Source organism: Sus scrofa, chromosome 13 (assembly GCF_000003025.6).
Source record: "Sus scrofa isolate TJ Tabasco breed Duroc chromosome 13, Sscrofa11.1, whole genome shotgun sequence".
NCBI classification, from domain to species: Eukaryota; Metazoa; Chordata; class Mammalia; order Artiodactyla; family Suidae; genus Sus; species Sus scrofa.
In genome coordinates, this window is record NC_010455.5 from 78,409,062 (window position 1) to 78,428,507 (window position 19,446).

Sequence of the window (19,446 nt, forward strand, 5' to 3'; positions counted from 1 at the left end):
TGAGTTTCTGGGAGGTAAAAATCTCAGGACAGACAGGGCAGAAAGACATATGAGGCAGGGAAGAGGGGAGGGGGCAAGATGATGCCTGACTACTCTGGTCACTGTCTTCTCAGGAGCCTGCAAGGGACAAGCAGGTGATCTCACAGAGGCAGCTGCAGGGCCACACACGGCAGCTCCAGAAGCTGTGTTTGGTCCAGTCCATGGGAGGGAGAAAGAAGAGGAAACTTATTGGTGGGGTCTCTCATCTGTTTCCCATTGGTCAGATTTCATTCTGTAGGTAGGTCACCAGCACAACCCCCTCCCCATGCCAGGACTTTCAGGTTGTAAAGTCTGGCTCCCTTGTACAGTTCTCATGCCTGTGGCACGTATCTCATTAAGGTCCAAAAGTGGCAGAGGACAGAGTCTAGACCCGCATTGGGTTAGCCTGGCTGCACAGCAGCAGCCAACAGGGAGAACCCAATCTCCCCAGGCAAGCAACTAGCTGGTCCCAGGAAGTGGGAAATATGAGGTCTGGGTAGGGTTTGGTAGGCGGGAGCAGTAGCTGAGACAGAGCAAGTGATTGAAGGCCTGGAGGTGGCAATGCTGAAGGATTCTGAGGAGACACCAAAGATACGTCTGATACTACCAAAAGTAGCAATATTTATCAAGGGCAAATGCTTATACAACCCTAAAAACAACTGAGACAGAAGTCCCATTTCCACTAAGTTTGGGATAAATTGTATGGGAGATTAGTGCTGTGTGTGTGTCGGGGAGGACAAAAGGAGGAGTGAAAGATGGATTGGGAGAAGAACCATCTAAGCTATAACTAAGAAAATAAAATAGAGAACAATGTATATCTGGTACTCTCTTGGGAATGTCAACCAGCTATAGTGTTACTTTACCAGGTCAGTTTCAACCACAAGACTGCCCCACAAATGTCAAAGCCAATGGGATAGTATGGAAAGCTAGGTCAGAGGATAAGAAAATCAAACTGATTTAACTTAATATGACTGAATCTCCTATTTTTAGAAACTCAAATGGGCAAAAAGGGGAAGTTGGTGGAGTTAATCACGGCTGAAAAAAAAAGCACTATGTGAATATTATATGTATCTAAAATACCAGATAACGTATTCTGCTACATATTTTTTCAATTTTCAACTCATTTAGTTATTGAAGAGACACAGTCATAGAAGGAACTGCACAAATTTAATTCAGTGAAATGTAATATTATCTATAAAGTGAAACAAACCTAGAAGGAACAGAAACATATACATATATATAACCAACTATATCACTAAGGCAGATCTGCTGGGAACATATTTTTGGTGTTTGTCATGAGAAATGTCTCTCTTTATAAACTGAATTTAGACTTGCCTAGGTTCACTCCATTTTCCTTTGGCCATGCATCCTGCCCTCAGACCTCATGCTTACACTGCAGCTATCTTTCCTTGGCCTTGCTCTAGTCTGCCTTCTCTTTGAAAACTTGTTTTATGAAAATTCAGTCAAAGTAACTGGTCTGTTGAACTCTAATTTGGCATCCTAGTAACATCATACGTGTTTTGGGGGCCAGCTATCTTATGAAGAGGTTGTTCACAGAATTGGCAGTTAGACAGGGCCTGGAGAGTGGCAGGGCAACCCTTCATTTTACACCAGGGTAAGCTGAGGTCTACAGAGCAAAAGAGATTCACCAGTGCCTCAAGACAGAAAGAAATGCCCCCTGACTTCTGTCAGTTTGCATTTTAGAATTTATACTTTCACTTCTACACCCAGGTAAGAAGTATGAATAAAGAAGAAGTTTAAGATCCAGTTGAAACAAGGAATGAACAATGCCATTTGCAGCATCGTAGATGGACCTAGAAATTATCATATTAAGTGAAGTCAGAGAGAAAGACAAATAGCATATGAAGTCACTAATATGTGAAATCTAATAAAAAAAATGATACAAAAGAACTAACAAAACAGAAACCGACTCAGATTTTAAAACTAAAGTTATGGTTACCAAAGAGGAAATGTGGAGAAGAGGGACAAATTATGGGATTGGGACTGACATATATATACTATTATATATAAAATAGGTAACTAACAAGAACCTACTGTATAGCACAAGGTAATCTACTCAATATTGTGTAATAGCCTATACTGGAAAAGAATCTAAAAAGGAATGAATACCTGCATATGTACAATGGATTTACTTTGTTGTATACCTGAAATTAACACAACTTTGTAATTCAATTATGCTCCCATAAAATTTATTTTAAAAAGATTCAATGGAAACAAATACCCCTTATGTTGCTGCATATCAAATTACTCTTAAGCTTAGTAGAGTAAAACACTAATTTTTTTTCACTCACCTTTTACATTGGTCAAGAATTTAGGAGCAGCTTAGGACGGTGTTCCTGGCTTGGGGTCTCTCATCTTGCAGTCAATGTATTGTCTGGGGCTGCAGTCTTTTTAAAGCTTCACTGGGACTAGAGGATGTGTGCCTAACATGACTTGCTCCATGGCTGTTGGCAGGAGTCCTCAGCTCCTAGTAAGAGGCTCCCACATGGGGTTGTGGTGTCTCATGACATGGCAACCGACCTCTGCCAGAGCAAGTAATGCAAGAGCGAGGTGGAAATCACAGTGCTCTTTGTGACCTAGTCTCAGGAGTCACCTACCATCACTTCTGTCACATTCTTTTTGTTATACTAGTCAGTCATATTAACTGTGTGTGGGAGGTCCCACATAAAAGTGTGAATACCAAAGTAGGGGTTATTTGGAGGACGTCATGGAGGCTAGCTACCTCAATTCCTATGAATCAAACCAGAAATGCCCTAACTGTTTGGAAACATACCCCAAAGTTAATGATTTTCATGATCAAGAAATTCTACCCATCCTCTCTCCAATCAGTTTTGCCTCCTTTCAGTTTTGCAAAGTCTTTTTTCATTTACCACCATGCTTGATTCCTTCAACAGTCCTTGAATAGAAAAGCAGCATTGGAATTTTTGCTTGAGTCATGAAAAAGCACAGCCACACCAGGATTAAGTAAATTGCTTAAGGCCACCCACTGGAGGAGCTGAGGGTTAGAATCCTCTTCACTGAGGTTCATGACATTTGACCATATCACCCTCTCTCTCTCCCCTTTCTTGGTCATCTATCTTTCTCCTCATCATTACCTATCTTTCAGTAAATACTTTAGCTCATGGCTCAAATTCTTCCCCTCTGCCTCATCTGACAGCATCCCTGATGACTTCATGGACGAAAGAGATGCATCCAGTCATTACATTGGTCTCTCAATTCCTTGGCTTCACATCTCCACCATAGCTGTTCATATCCATGATCACTTCATGGACTCTGTACCTCTGAATTCAATGATTCAATCATCCACATCTCTGACCACAATCTGCTCTCCTGTCATCACCATTTATGATGGTTAATTTTATGTATCAATTTGGCTAGACTGTGGTACTCAATAGTTTGGTCAAATACCAGCCTAGATGTTTCTGTGAAAGTATTTTTTAAGCTGTGATTAACATTTAAATAAGTAGATACTGAGTAAAGCAGATTACCCTCCATAATGTGAGAGGCCTCATCCAATCAGTAGAAGGCCTTAAGAGTCAGTTATACACATACACATAGCCATTCTTATTCAAATTCTTTTCCTATATAGGTTATCATAGAATACTGGGTAGAGTTACCTGCACTATACAGCTGGTCCCTGTTAACCATCCGTTCCACATACAGTAGTGTGCATATGCCAATTCCAAACTCCCAATCCAACACTCCCCCCAGCCTGTCCCTTTGTTAACCATAACTTTGTTTTCAAATTCTGTTTTGTAAATAAGTTTGTTTGTATCATTTTTTCTTTTTTTTTAAATAGATTTCACCTATAAGTGATATCATATGATGCTTATCTTTCTCTGTCTGACTTACTCTTCATTTAGTGTAATATTCTCTAGGTCCATCTGTGTGGCTGCATGACATTATTTCCTCTCTTGCTGCTTCTATTCAACACTGCACTGGAAGTCTTAGCCAATGAGGGAGAGAAATTTTAAAAGTACATAGTTTGGAAGGAAAGAAAATTGTCTATAATCACTGATCCCAAATTTCTTATGTAGAAAAATCTCAAAGAATCTACACTTCTACACACACACACACACACCCCTCTTAAAACTTTAATTGATTTTTTTCAGGAAACAGATCAATAAACAAAACTCAATTACATTTCCATATACTAACAGTGAATAATTAGAATTTAAAATTAAAAGTTACTACTTACAATAGCACCAAAACTAAAAAAACATTTATGTACAAATGTAACAAATTACAGGCAGGACTTCTATGCTGATAACTAAAAAAATATTCATGAAAGAAATCACCAAAGATCTAAGTAAATAGAAAGCCATAACATTTATCGATTAAAAGATTTGGTACTGGAGTTCCTGTTGTGGGTTAGCGGAAGCAAATCTGACTAGTATCCATGGGGAGGTAGGTTCAATCCCTGACCTCACTCAGTGAGTTAAGGATCTGGTGTTGCTGTGAGCTTTGGTGTAGGTCACAGAAATGGCTCGGATCTGGTGTTGCTGTGGTTGTGGCATAGGCCGGCAGCTACAGTTCTGATTGGACCCCTAGCCTGTGAACCTCCATGTGCTGAGGGTGCTTCCCTGAAAAGACAAAAAGAAGGAAGGAAGGGAGAAAGGGAGGAAGAAAACAACAACAAAAATTTGGTACTGTAAAATATCAGTTTACCTCAACTGGGCCTATTGTTTTGATGTAATCCCATTCAAAACCCCACCAGGCTTAAACAGATATTCCCAAAATAATCCTAAAATGTATATACAAAGTATATACAAAAATAATGGAACTGAAGAGCCAAAATAATTTTTAAAAGGCACAACTTAGATAACTCAACACTTTCACCTCAAGACGTCAAGTTATAGTAATCAAACTAATCTGGCACTGTGAAAGGTCAGGCACATACATCAATGAACGGGAAGGAGGAACCCCCAAATAGACCTGTATAAATATAGTCAACTGATCTTTGAGAAAGATGCAAAGGCAATTTAATGGAGAAATATCAGTAGTTTCAACAAAGAGTGATAAAGAATTGGATCTCCATATGCAAAACAAAATGACCTAAATCTTATAAACCTTATATAAGGATTTACTTAAAGTGAATCTAGACCTAAATGTAAAAGGTTACACTTCCTAACTTCTAGGAGACATCATAAATCTGCCAGATCTTCATTTAGCAAAGAGTTTCAAATACAACATCGAAAGCAAGACACTTAAAAGAAAAATTTACTATGAAAATTAAAAACTTTTGCTCTGCAAATGACAATATTAAGGAACTGAAAAGACAAGCCACACAGTGAAGGAAAATATTTTCAAGTGTTATATCTCATAAAGGACTAATATCCAGAATATATAAACAACTCTCAAGATTCAACAGTAATTAAATGAGCAATCCAATTGTTTAAAATGGGCAAAGCAATTGAACAGATACCCCACCAAAGAAGACATATGGATGGCAAATAAGCACATAAAAAGATGTTCAACACCACTAGCCATCAGGGAAGTACAAATTAAAGCCACAATGAGAAACTATGATATATCTAATAGAATAGCTAAAAACAAAACCAAGAGAAAAGGAAAATTAACAGTACAAATTACTGGCAAAGATTTAAAGCAACTGAAATATTCTTACAGATGAAATATTCTTACATTACTGATAATGTGGACAATGGTATAGTTATTGTGGAAAATAATTTGACTGTTTCTCCATAAAGTTAAATATTCACTTACTGTATATCACAGCAATTGCACTCACATGAAATGAAAACTTAATGTTCACACAAAACCTATATACACATGTTTATACTAGCTTTATTCACAGTTGCCAAAACCTGAAAACCAGCCAGGTGTCCTTCAATAGGTGAAGGGATAAACAAATTTGTTACATCTACACAGTAGAATATTACTTAGCAAGAAAAAGACATAAACTATTGATTTCCACAACAACATGAATAAACCCTACACACATTTTGTTAAGTGAAAGAAGTGAGGCTCACAAGACATGTTAAATTATTTCATTCATATAATGCTTTCAAAAAGGCAAAATTATAGAGACAACAGAGCTCAACCATTACTAGAGATTAGGAGAGAGGAGTTATTGACTACAAAGGGACAACACAGGAACTTTTGGATAGATGGGATTTTTTGGTATGTTATTGTGGTTAAATATATGACTGTATGCATTTGTGTCAAATACCACAGAACTGTACATCAAAAGAGTAAATATGCAAAGTTTAAAAAATGAACCAAGGTGTCCAGGAAACCTAACCTGAAATGCAGATTGTGACAAATGAACCTAACAAATGAACTTTACACATAAATGACTTAGCCCCACTGAAGAGGGTGAAACAAAACAGGAACTAACCTAAGTAGCTTTCTAAAGATGTTTTCAATGGATCCTGTTAAACCTAAAGACAAAAAGAACTTTATATCAACATTGTCCTCTTGGTCAATTTGTTCCTCACAGGAGCATGGGTGAGCAATTCTGAAACTATTTTACACATGTAACAATGATAATGCAGATAATGAAAGGCAGGTCTATCACTGTGGAAGAAAGAAGTTAAAATCAATTGCAAATGCTCAAATGAATCCTTTGCTGCTGGTGCTGGATTGGAGTTGAAGGTTTTAGAATGAACTCATGGGTTTTTTAAATATGTACACACGTATATGTGTCTGAATGTGTATATCTCCAGGGAAATGAAAACATGTTCACACAAAAACCTGCAGGTAAATATTTATAATAGCTTTATTCATAATTGCTAAAACCTAGAAACAATCCAGAGGTCCTTCAGCAAGTGAATCTACCTATTTAACATCTGTCTATCTAAATATAGGGGAATGTGCATATGTATTATGTATGTAGATTAGTTAGTACATACCTATTTATATTTTTAGCCCTATCTAAAAGCAGAGATACCCCAGTAGCAACAAGCATACCTAGGGCCCAGACGTTGGCTTTCTTTTCTTTTATTATTATTTTTTTGTCTTTTTAGGGCTGCACCAGTGGCATATGGAAGGTCCCAGGCTAGGAGTCAAAACAGAGCCATAGCTGCCAGCCATAGCCACAGCCACAGCAATGCCAGATCTGAGTCACGTGTGTGCCTTACACCACAGCTCATGGCAACACTGGATCCTAAACCCACAAAGCATGGCCAGGGATTGAACCCACATTCTTATGGATACTAGTTGGGTTTGTTACTGCTGAGCCACGACAGGAAATCCCAGATCTTGGTTTCTAAATACCATTTTCTAACAAAAAGAAACAGGGCTCCTTGGAGAAGTGGTCAAGTCCAGGGGTTGAGCAGAGAAAATATAAGATGAATATTTTGTTTTGCCAGAAATTTAAATAGTGCTAATTTTTTTTTTTTTTTACAAAAGTGAAGTCAGTCAAAAGAACACAGAAACCAATCTGGAAAAGCTCCAATGACCACAAGAATTTGAGCAAAAATGATAGTACTGAATTCTATCTCAGAGAATAAAATAAACATTTATGCCCCCATACTAATACAAATAAATGACTGAATGAATAGGTAAATAAATGGGAAAGAAAGGACTTTTCTGTACAGAAGAATTCCATTTATTAAAAGTAAAAGGAATGAGGTAAGTAGAAAATCACCACCAGAATACCACAGCAATAGTTGCTGTAGGCAAGATCTCCAACAAATGCTAAAATTAGTGGGTAAAAGTTTAAGGAGAAGCTAGATCTTTTATAACCTTAAAGTATCCCCCTTCCCAATTATTAAATAATTTTAAAGGGGAAAACAGTAGCATACTGGAGAAAACCTGTCAGACACCACCTTAACCAGGTGCTCAAGGCTACTATATCCAGTAACAAGACATATCAATATCATGTACCCACAGACATAATCCACTGAGAAATTCACTTCACCTCTGTCATGGTCCCCAAACCCACAACCTCACCTAATTATAAGAAAACATCAGACAAACCCAAATTAGAAGACTCTATAAAATACCTGACTAGTACTCCTCAAAATGTCAATGTTAAAAAAAAAAAAAAGACAAAAGTGACTGAGAAACTGTCACAGAGTCACAGATTGGAGGAGACTAAGGAAATTCAAAAGTTGATACCTTATATCCTGTACTAGATGTTGGAACAACAACAAAAATGGACATTAGTTGAAAAACTAGTGAACTCTAAAGACCACAGTTTAGTTAACAACATTGCACCAATGTTGATTTCTTATTTTTGATAATTGTGCCATGGTCATGTAGAAAAGGATGGTAAAAAGGTAGACAAGAACTCTCTAGAAGTTCCTGTTGTATGTGGTTCAATGGGTTAAGAACCCGACATAGTTAAAAAAACAAAACAAAACCCGGGCATAGTGTCCATAAGGATGCAGGTTCAATCCCTGGCCTTGCTCAGTGGGTTAAGGATCGGCATTGCCACAAGTTGCAGGGTAGGTCACAGATGCAGCTCAGACCCAGTGCTGTTGTGGCTGTGGAGTAGGCCTGCAGCTGCAACTCCAATTCAACCCCTATCCCAGGAACTTCCATATGCCATGGGTGCGGACATAGAAAGAAAAAAGAAAAAGAAAAAAAGAACTCTATTATGTCTATAACTCCTCTGTAAGTCTTTTTTTTTTTAAACAAAAATGTTAAAGATAAAATAAATAAAAAAGTTTATCTACATTTATTTGATCAACTCCACTTAAGAGCTAGAGTGCCCAGCTTCAGGGAGCCCTCAGCCATCTCTCCATGAAGATGGGCAGGTCTTTCCAGAAAGATTCACATAAGCTGGTGCTGCCCTTCCTCAAGAAGATAGAAGATTTCTAAGTGTCAAGTTCTTTTCTTACTCTCAACCCATGAATCCCTCCTTACTAGTTCTCAGGCTCTTAATAAGCCTGGAGAAGAAAAGTCCTACTCATGCACTCCAGTTGGTCTAGTGGAACCTAACTCTGGCTCAGATCTTCCAGTCTCCATTTATCTTCTGGCCTTTATAGTCTGATTCTCAAAGGAGAAAACATGTGGACAAAGTGGAGTTAAGAAAAGAGGCCAGCCAAAAATCTATAGGCATCACCTTTAAGAACTGCCTCAGCTCCATGTACAACCCACAAACACACCAGGCTGTTCCTTTATGTTCATTTGATCCAATGGGACATCACATTCCCAGAGCAAGAGGCCTTAACTTTTCAGAACTCATCTATTCTAGGGAGGCGGATTGGGCAAAAAAGTTATCTTTCTAGATACTATTATTTATTATTATTAATCACTGCTTCAATAGTGATGGCAAATAGATTTATCCTGTTTGTCAACTCCATGCATCAACAAATATTTATTGAGCACAAAGAAAGTTCCAGGTACTGTCCCCTAGACTAATTAAAGATGCATGAGTGACCCCAAGTCCTATCAGGAGCCTTGAATTAAAGAGATTTGAGATTCTGAGCTGAGATAGAGTGAATAGAGTGTTGCAGTTAATTAATGGCATGTAACATGGACAGTGGATTTGAACACATACAGCAGCATATGTGTCAAGTGTTTGCAATCTCTGCCTTAAACTACCCCTCGTTTTACCTCTGGGTTGGAACAGAATATCTTTCTATTCTACTTTGAGACTTTCTTTTTGTGACTTGCTGCAATTTTTCTGACTCTGGAGCACTTAACACACTTTGTATTAAAACTGTATCTATAAACCTTCATAGTGCTCGCTACATGTTATCTCATCTTTTCAACCCAACCAACTACAGATTTTAGCCTCTTTTCCTCAAGAAAAACGTGGCAGAAACTATAAAGGACAAAATACCATAGCTTTTTGGCAATGCCAGTTGCTATTAGTGTCATTTTAAAAATAAAAAGGAGGAGTTCCCATTGTGGGGCAGTGGAAATGAATCTGACTAGTACCCATGAGGACACAGGTTCGATCCCTGGCTTTGCTCAGTGGGTTGGGGATCTGGTGTTGCCATGAGCTATGGTGTAGGTCACAGATGTGGTTTGGACCCCAGGCTAGCAAATGTAGCTCTGATCTGACCCCTAGCCTGGGAACTTCCATATGCCCTTGGTGTGGCCCTAAAAATAAAAAAAAAAATTAAAAAATTTTAAAGAAGTAATTTCCTGTTCTTAAAAGAGAAAGCCACTCCTTTCCCATTAAATATTTTGGGTCATTATCGCTGTTGAACTGGAGAGGATCTTCTTAAGTGTTGCATCCTAGGTATCTCGCTTGTTTCACCTTAGTCTAAGCCCTGCCCAGTTCTCATTCCTTTTTTAAGTAACTGTCCTTTTCTCTCCAGCTGTACTAAAGATTATCTCTTCTTAGGTATTCTGTAGTTTCACTATAATATGACTAAATATAAACTTATTTTATCTATTCTTGTTTCTCATCAACACAGAAAAATTCATTATCTCTTTAAATATTATTTCTTCTCCATTGGCTTGGTTCTAGCTTCTGGGAATCTTAATTTGATGTATGTTACTTCATCTTTTGCCTCTTCAAGCTACGTTCTGAATAATTTCTTTAGATTCATCTTCCAATTCATCAATTCTTTTTTTTTTTTTTTGTCTTTTTGTGTTTTTTGTTTGTTTGTTTGTTTGTTTTTTAGGGCTGCACCCAAAGTATGTGGAAGTTCCCAGACTAGGGGTCTAATTGGAGCTGTAGCCGCTGGCCTACGCCAGAGCCACAGCAACATCAGTGATCCTTGACCTGCTGAGTGAGGCCAGGGATTGAACCCGCAACTTCATGGTTCCTAGTCGGATTTGTTTTCACTGCGCCATGACAGAAACTCCAAATTCATCAATTCTTTATCCAACTATATCCAATTGGCCATTAAGTCATTCATTCTTTTTTAACCTCAAATATTCTATTTTTGTTTCTGGGGGGGTTCTATCTGGTTCTCTTTAGAACTTGCCCCCTTCTTAGATTTTGCTTTGATAGTCATAGGTTAAATTTTCTTTTTCATCTATTTAAATATTTATGTGTGATTATTTTATAATTTTATATGTTGTTTCTGATAATTAGGAAATCTGGTCTTTTTGATATGATTTGCTATTTGTAGACAGAGTGAGGAACCTCTAACTTGTGGTGACTTTTCTCCTAAAGGTTTTATTTACTTTTAAATTGTTTGCTTGCATTTATTAACTTTTATATGGGAAGTTATTTGAAGCTTAGGCTTAAGATGTGTTCTTTGACAGAGTGCCTTGAAGCATTACCACCAGAGAGCAATTAAAAGCTTAGTTTGGATTTTTTTTTTTTTTTTTTTTTTTTTGGTGGTTCATACATATAATGTAAATTCTGGTCCCAAACTCATGAGAGTTTATGGTTATAAATTCTTAGAGCTAAGGGAAATGTCCTTTCTGCCTCCTTTTGTATGGCAAGTTTCCCCCACCTCCTCATTTGTCTTTGCCCTGAGCATCCTCCTTTGGGAGACAGATTTAGGCAGGGAGCTCTGATCTGACTTCCCACTTTGTATTGACCCTAAGTATACTCCCTTTTCCCAGGTCAGACCTTGAGAATGGAAGCTCTAATTTGCTTGGAACAAGCAGATATCCTAGGGCAGCTATTGGCTCATACCCACTTATTTTTCTGGATTATTGTTTTATTATTATTTTCAGCCTTAAGTATTTTCCTTTCTTTTGTCAGCTTAGCTATTAAATGTGTGTGTATATGTATATATATATATAAATGTTTTATCCAGCATTTTCAGGTATTTTACACAAGAGAGGTTTTCAGAATATTTTAGTTCACTCTATAGCCATAAACAGGTATCTCTATCATGTTTATTTCTATCTTCAGTTGTTGTTCAAATTTCACATGTGTATAAAATCAACCCACTTATTCATTTTTGTGCATAACTAGGTCTCTTAGATTACAGTCCTTTAAAGGACTCAGCTTCCTTTCTGCCCACGCCCACACTCTTCTTCTTTTCGCTGCTCACTACTGCAATCTCCTAATTAAAACTAATCTAAACAGAACATAGCAACGTTTTCCACCAGAGATATAAATGCTTATGCTATGGATGAAAATAAACGGTGCTTTTTATTTTTAAAATATTTTCTTTTCCAGCTCTGCTTCCAGGCTAATAGTGGTAAAGGGAAAGATCACATCTCTGGTAAATCAGAACACCCAAAGATGGAATCTGAATACTTAAGAAATAATCATATCATTTCAGCAGATAAAATATATCCATTCAGCAGATAGTTGCTAAGCACCAGAGACACCACAGCAAATGGGGCCCGCACAACCACCCAGGATGACACTGAGCATGCACAGTCTGAAATACAACACAAACGCATGTAAAATCCGTCCACGCCGAGCCCTGTCCCACAGCACTTCCACCATGTTTAGCTCCTGAGGGGGCTCCCCTTTATTTATTTCCTTCCCCTTCCCTTATGCAACCTCCATAGTGAAAAATATAAGAGGAACCTTAACTCTCTGTAGCTGAAAGATTAAATAAAGTATACACAATTGTCAACAAAACTCAGCAAATATCCCAGGTTTGCCTATTTGAAGGGAAATCGCTTTCTTCTAAAGAAAGGGAAATTTTAAGTTATAGTCATTAAAAATGTCTGGCTGACACAGTTTGTATTTTCGAGAAAGTCTGTGAAATAATGTACTGTCCAATTTAAAAGAAGTGGTCCCTTATTAGAGATATGATTTATTTCTAGATAAATCACTGATTTATGGCTCACTGGGGTATATATTTAATACTGTCAAAAAATGAAAGGACACCCCAAACTATCTTCAGTGCCACAGCTCCTCATTCTGAAAAGCATCTGAGGCAGCTGAGACCCCTGGGTGTTAAATGTAATCTTTGCCTGGGATAAAAGCATGGAGAATTGCTGATCTTTATAAAAAGATCTGTCTCTACCCAGCACCTTCCTCCTCTCTCTTCTAGCACAGTGCAGTTCATCGTCAGAAAGCTCAGAATTGAAAATTAAGGGGGGAAATGGGTTGTTTTTGTGTCATTTAAAAAAATCTGCAGCCAGACAGGCCTCTTTTTTAATGCTTACTAGAGGAAAGTTCATCACTGAAACAAATATAGCTTCTTGGTGGTAATGGATAAATTTGACTAGAGAAATAATGGAAAACCTATAGAAAAACAGGAAATATGTTTCCCCAATCTTACTGTTATCATCAATTGAATGAAATGTAGTAGTGGCTGCCAAAAATAACTACATAAAAAACTCATGTAGCACCAATTCCCAATTCTTAGAGTCAGAACTTATGCCTTTATTCTCACTCTGAGATTTCATCTGCTTTTATCGGTCTGGAATCAATGTTAATAACTTTTAGATCTACAACTTCTATCTTGACCTCTCACCTTTACAGAACACTCCCCATTTTAAGGTCTCTTAATACTTTTCACTTGGATACTCAGCTGTCACACCACATTCAAAGAGACCAAAACATAGCCTAAACCTCTCCTCTTCACTTTCTTTCAAATGGAATTGCCTTTCAATTTTACCATTTTACTCAACAGCACCGGAACTCTTCTGGTCTCCCACTTAAGGAGATTTGAAGACATCTTCTGCTTAGTCTTTTCATTAATCCCCATGATTGATTTGTCACCAAATCACACCATTCCTTTTCTGAAACAACCCCTGGATACATCCCTTATTCTCCATTCCCATTGCCATCCCCCAAGCCCAAGCTCACATGACTTCAGGCCTCACTTAAAAGGCTTCTTTGTGGAGCTCCCTGGCTCCATGAATTCTTATCTTTCTCCTTCTTTCAGTTCATTCTTCTGAGTTTAACTCCAATAACCCTACTAAAGAGCTTCTGCCTTCTTGTTCCAACATTACAGCTTGCTTTCTCCATTATCACACCCACTCTGACCCCTACATTTTTGCCTGTTTTGTTTTCCTTCCTGGAAATGTGAGCTTCCTCATTCCCTAATACCTACCTACCCCAATCCAGATGATCCTTCAAATCTGTATATGTAAATTTAGTCCAAAATGTTTCATTTATTATGTATTTTAAAATGCAACAATTTATTGACCAGATGATCAAATCCAATTATCCCCCTCCTTACCATATTCCAGCCCCAACCAATACATCTAAATATTGTAAAAGCATCATTCTTCTCTCAGAGACTCTGCAGAGCCATATCTTTATTTTAATTGAGTTCTATCTTCCTCTAAAGATGATCCAATTGAGTCTATTACAAAGTCTGTTATTTTACTGATGCCAGATATAACATAATGATCCTGCTATTACATTTAGAATGGATAAACAATGAGGTCCTATTGTATAGCACAGAGACCTATATCCACTCTCTTGGGATAGAACATGACAGAAGATAGTATGAGAAAAAGAATGCATATATATGTATGAATGGGTCACTTTGCTGTACAGCAGAAATTGGCACAACATTGTAAATCAACTATACAGTAACAAAAATTATTAAACTGAACATTTAAAATGAAAATAAAAATCCTACTTTACAGTGTATAGTGATTGCACATTTTTCATAGCCTCTACAATTCAAGGTGAGACAAATGTTGGCTGGCTTCTGTCTTCTGGGCTCCTGCAGAACATTACAGACACTCTTATCTGCAAAGTTAGGGGCCCCACCATTTTGAGTGTCTTTTGGTCTCCCCATATTCTCTTTCCTCATGGATTTGGAGTATCATCTTCTGGTTTTATGGGGCTTAGATTCTATACTTGGTTATGGTATGATGGAGAATGCATTCTGAGTCATTCAGAGCCAGAATAACTTGTTTTCTTGAAAGATATCCCCTCAATGCTGTCCTAAACCCTGTGATGGACAACTGGCATGAACATCCCCTACCACACAGTTATAAAGTGAATTCTACTTTGGAGAAGCCTCATGGGTTCCTGAACTTACACCAAGAGCTTCTGCCATGTAGTACTGGAATTTCAACAGTGGGCTCTGAAGAAACCTACGCAAAAACTCAAAACTCAAAAGAGGCTAATTTTTTATGTCATCTTCTGGAAATCATGAAGGATATAGTCTTCTAAACCATAACTGCTTCTCATGCTTGCTATAAGTGTTTCATACAAACTGGAAAAAAAAAATGAAGAACTGATCTGTACATTCAAGTTCAGCAGCTTATAATTTCACTTCAAACTAAAACTTTAATTCTAATAAATACTGAAACTGGAATAACTGGCTGAATAAACAAATTTAAGATTATGATAATTTTATGAGCACATCAAGTTTTATGCACATAAAACTTGAAATATATACCATTCATAAATTAGCAATCTGAATTTAGTACTTTCAAATGTATAGTGATTGTTATTAATTATCTTATGTTTCCACTTGAAACAAATAATTTTCAATCTTTTGACTATAGAAGTTCTGGAAGATATGTCTCCCCAGACAAGGCATCTTGGCTTAAGCTTTTTACCTTATTGGACAATCATGACATGAGTTAGTGGCTGGAGTAAACATCATGCATAAGCATTATTAGTCAAAGTCAGAGTCAAGTTCAAGGATTTTGTTCTGCTCCAGCCCTCCCAACTTGTCAATGCATGCTCTTCACCAATATCTTCCATAAGAAGTATAACTCTATAAGTATAATGTGCTTTCAATAATTATGATGAAAATTCCAAGAACAGAGTTGCATAATACATAGCATTTCCCCAGAAAATTCCACTTATTTTCTCTTTAGCATATGGGTTTGCTAGAGGGCTGGTACAGGGGGAAAGGACCCTGACCTCTCTCCTCTCTTTCTTGTCCCCATATACCTCAAAGTCTGACCATGGACACCCCCGTCTCCTTCCTTCTGGATTTCTCTATTCCCATCTCATGTACTCTCACCCCCTTATCACTCAGAGCAATGTAACTGCCCCAGCTTCTCTGCCTCTGAACTTGCATCCTCTACTGTTGAGCGCATTGAGATTACAAATGGCCCTCCTATTACCAGGAAACACTCCAGCCCATGAGGCAGGGGAATCAGAAATAGTTTTAAATAGTTTCTTTTTTTTTATCCTTATAAACCTTCCTTTATCATACCTGTCACATGCTGCAAGTGGGCAAGGGGTCAGTTAAGATTATTTTTAAAATATGATGATCTACTTAAGTCACCCTCCAGAGAGTCAATCACCAAAGAATTAGTTGCTTCCCAAGGGTTACCACACCTGTGCAGGTGGCATCGTGGCTGTCTTTTCTGGCTGGATCACCTGCTGGGCAGGGAGCAGCACACTGTGGATGGAACAAAGCTTGTGTGAGGGAAAAGAAGGGGAGGAGAGGGCAGGTGAAGAGAAAAAGGACTGCATTCAATCTTTTCAAATACTTAAAAGTGTTAGATAAAAGGAAAAAGCACTGCCTCCAAGATGGTTCTGATAGGAGATGTAGAAAAGCCATTACATTAGAGGTGAGACGGAAGGTGATGCAACTTGAAGAGCACAGGTTGTCCCACAGTGAGACCAGCAGGAGCTTGGGCTGGCTGCAGCCCCAAAGAGGCAGGGAAGAAAGCTTTGCCAGATTCTGTGCCAACACCAGCACACACTGCACCTGTGAGCCTTGTGTGGGGAGTTCAAGACCGAGGTAGCCCCAAGTAGCCTTACCTCAGGCCACAACTTTCTCACATTTGTCTCAGGATTAGCTTCTAGATGACGAGTCAAAAGGTAAAAAACCTCAGGCAACTAAAATTGGTGGGTATTTCACAATATCTAGTCATCTGTACTGGTGAATGAGTTGCTCTTAGTTAAGTTTTAGAGACAGGCAACTCTGCTAAACTCTTTAATTAATTAATGTGCCATTGGCATTAGAACCCTATGTTGATGCTGTACTGAAGACAGAGGTAAATAATTCACTTTCAGGAATGATTTCACACTAGGTACAATTATTTCCACCTGTTCCTTATGATTTCTGACCTTTCTTTTAACCTCACTTTAACCACGACACTTAATGCTCAGAGGAATTTTTTTTTTCAGAAACTAATGCTTCCTCAAAAATTGTATTAAGTAAACAGATCAATTAAAACTAAATAAACTACATTTAGAATGGATAAACAGTGGGGCCCTACTGTACAGCACAGGAAACTATGTCCACTCTCTTAGGGTATTATATGATGGAAGATGGCATGAGAAAAACAATGTACATATATGTATGACTTTACTATGCTGTACACCAAAAACTGACCCCAAATCAACTATACTCTAATTTTAAAACACTAAATCAACATATAATAAACAGTGGGCCAAGACATGGTCTTTGCCTTAGGAAACTTGCACTGGATTGAGGGAAACAGGCATGTTCAGGGCAGACTGACAAAGCAGATAAGAGTTCCATGGAGCACAGAGGGCAGGCTTCATGGAGGAGGAGGGAGCATGTCAGGGAGCTGGTAAGAAGGAGCAGAAGAAGAGGGTATCAGGTAGAGGGGGCAACCTATATAAAGCTCCTAAACTGGACAAGAGTTGGCTAATTAGAGGAATTGAGCAGACAAGTGTTGCAGACAGGTGTTGCTGGAGCACAGACATCAGAGGGAAGTGGCAAGTAGTGAAGTTGCTAAGGCAACAACTGAGAAAAACTGCCGTGAGAACTATGGGATGGTCACAGTGATGCTTACAGGAGAGAGGAACATTAGACCACATTCCCCACCTAAACAGCAGCTGCATCCTGGTCTCTTTCTCCTGTGCCACCTCAGTCTCCTCCATTAAGTTACAAAACATTTTTGTGGGATCAGTTACTGGTGAACTGGCTACTGCTCAAATCCATCAATCACTTGCTGGTTACTGGTCAAATCCATTGGACGGCTAGCTGATTTGTTTGGCTCTGATGGCAATCAAGTCTAATGCCAATATTCTTATAAATTCATACCCATTCCTTCATTTATTACTGACTCAAAAACTTATTAAGAAGAGTTGGTATCACTGGGGGATTAAGATGGCGGAATAGAAGGACTGGAGCTCAACTTCTCTCCTAAAAACAACAAAATTCACAACTAAAGACTGAGCACTCTTCACTAAAATGGACTGGAAACCTTAAAAAAGATATCCTACTCCAGAAAAAAAAGGAGGAGGACATATCAAGAGGTAGGAAGGACGATTTCACCATATAAACAACCCCATACCTCCTGGGTGGGAAGCTCCACAGACTGAAAACTAACTGGTTCGCAGAGACTCACCTACAGGAGTGAGAGTTCTGAGCCACACATCAAATTCTCACGTATGGGGATCTGGCACTGGGAGAAAGAGCCCTGGAGCATCTGGCATTGAAGACCAGTGGGGCTTGTGCACAGGAGCTCCACAGGACTGGGGTAAATGGAGACCCCATTCTTTTTTTTTTTTTTTTTTTCTGTCTTTTGTCTTTTGTTGTTGTTGTTGCTATTTCTTGGGCCGCACCTGCGGCATATGGAGGTTCCCAGGCTAGGGGTTGAATCGGAGCTGTAGCCACCGGCCTACGCCAGAGCCACAGCAACGCGGGATCCGAGCCCCGTCTGCAACCTACACCACAGCTCACGGCAACGCCAGATCGTTAACCCACTGAGCAAGGGCAGGGACCGAACCCGTAACCTCATGGTTCCTAGTCGGATTCGTTAACCACTGCGCCACGACGGGAACTCCGAGACCCCATTCTTAAAAGGCACACACAGACTTTCACGTGTGCTGGGTCCCAGGGCAAAGCAAAGTCCCATGGGAATCTGGGTCAAACCTGACCACAGTCCTTGGAGGACATCCTGAGAAAACAGAGGTGAACGTGGCTTGTGGTGAGGGAAGGACATTGAAAGCAAATCTCTTGGGAATATTCAGCAGCCATGCCTTTCTCTGGAGGTGGCCATTTTGGGAAAATCTGGCCCCACCCATCAGTCAGCTGCTGAAAAACCCCAGGGCAAACAACAATCTAGGTGGGATCACAGCCCTGCCCCTCAGTAAACAGGCTACCTAAAGACCCCTCAGGCATACAGCTGCCTCTAATCCCATCCAGAGACTAAGCCCCACCCACCAGAGGGATTAGAATCAGCTCCACCCACCAGTGGGCAGGCATTAGCCCCTCCCATCAGGAAGCCTACAGCAAGCCGCCCATACTGACTTCAGCCACAGGGGGGCAGACATCAGGGGTAAGAGAGGCTACAATTCTAGTATCTGTAAAAAGGTCACCACACCAAAAACCTATAAAAATGAAAAGACAGAGAATTATAATTCAGATGAGGGAGAAAGGAAAAACCCCAGAAAATCAGCTAAGTGATCAGGAGATTCTCAGCCTCCAGGAAAAAGACTTTAGACTGTTGATGCTGAAGATGATGCAAGACATTGGAAATAAACTAGAGGCAAAGTTGGATAACTTACAGGAAACACTGACCAAAGAGATACAAGACATAAAACTTAAACAAGAAGAGATGCAAAATACAATCACTGAAATAAAAAATTCACTAGAAGCAGCTAGCAGCAGAATACAGGAGACAGAAGAACAAATAAGTGAGGTGGAGGACAGATTAGTGGAAATTACGGATATAGAACAGAAAAGAGAAAAAAGATTGAAAACAAATGAA